This window comes from Rhagoletis zephyria, unplaced genomic scaffold (assembly GCF_001687245.7).
Source record: "Rhagoletis zephyria isolate East Lansing unplaced genomic scaffold, Rhagoletis_zephyria_1.1 Rzeph_scaffold_02011, whole genome shotgun sequence".
Lineage (NCBI taxonomy): Eukaryota > Metazoa > Arthropoda > Insecta > Diptera > Tephritidae > Rhagoletis > Rhagoletis zephyria.
Window position 1 is genome coordinate 2251 of NW_016159095.1, and position 1336 is coordinate 3586.

Genomic DNA, 1336 nt, shown 5'->3' on the forward strand with positions numbered 1-1336 from the left:
TCATCTCACCCACACACTCAAAAGTTGTCGAAAAAAGTTTCCATAAGTAAGAGCAGCGTAGCTATAAGAATTCGCACTCTTAATAAGAATTATATGCGTTAGAGCGAGCAAGTGAAAATCAGGCGAAATTTGACAGCGAATTTCAAATTTGATTCTAGTAGGCTGCGAAGAAAAACATCAATTTCGCGAAAAATTTTGGAGGTNAATCAGGCGAAATTTGACAGCGAATTTCAAATTTGATTCTAGTAGGCTGCGAAGAAAAACATCAATTTCGCGCAAAATTTTGGAGGTAAGAAGCGATTTAATTTGATTAAATGTATTTTTCTTTTATTAAATACATATATGTATATTTTATATATCCATAGATAGCCAAACATCAGCAGGAGACTTAAGCCATCAGAACTGAACTGAGTTCCAGGTTGGTATATTGCAAAGCATTAGCCTCTTTTATTTCTAAACTAAATATAACTAATGGAAAAGTGCAATAAGCGCAACCATGTTCAAACGTCGAATTGGNTTTTAGGGAGTGTTGCTGGAGTGACAGTCCTTGGCCAGATATAAATCTGGGTCGTTCCGGTTACGTAGATCCGACTGTCGTGGTCACNATAAATCTGGGTCGTTCCGGTTACGTAGACCCGACTGTCGTGGTCATTTCCATCAGTTATAGTTTAGAAATAAACGAGGCTGATGCTTTGCAATATACCAACTTGGAAGTCAGCATTTAACCATTGTTAACAGTTTCATTTGATTATAATGTAATTATTTCTTTTAGATTGCCAAACATCTGCAAAGACATCCACAGCACACTGAACACCATTGGTCACCAATAGCTCTCAACCCTACATCATACCAGCTACATTGTTCGGCGAGTTTTATTGTTCAAATCAGTCATGCCCAGCGCAGGGCACTTGCATATGGAATTCTGCCAGCGCAGGGCATTTGCTTATGGAGTTCTGCCGACGTTGGGCATGACTGGTTTAAATATTAAGAAACGCGGTTGCTCCAAGTGCAATGCAAATATGTATGTACTTTTGTATGTTAAAAGTGCAACTAGGTAGATATGTAAACAGCAAAAAGTGTGGTGCAATAAATGTGAAAAGTCCAGTAGAATGTCTGTTTTTCTAAGCGCAACAATATAAAAATCAGTTTCTTTTAATTCCAATTAACAGCAAATTTACTTAATTTGTGCCAACTGAGTTTAATGTAAATTGTGTAAATTATTATATGTATATGTATATTATTGATGCGTTTTTAAAAACAGACATTTTCGGTCAGGAACAACATTTGCATCCGCTGCATTTGCATCAGTTGTTGTAGTTGCATCGACCAAATGCTG

At 36.9% G+C, this 1336-nt stretch overlaps 1 long non-coding RNA gene across 1 annotated transcript; it reads left to right on the forward strand.

The window, feature by feature from the left end:
* The first annotated feature begins 204 nt into the window (after positions 1-204).
* Positions 205-1270, forward strand: LOC108365820 (uncharacterized). The gene is made up of 3 exons (XR_001848010.1): positions 205-289; positions 366-418; positions 773-1270. It is a non-coding gene; the product is annotated as an uncharacterized LOC108365820 (long non-coding RNA).
* The last annotated feature ends 66 nt before the right edge of the window (positions 1271-1336 follow it).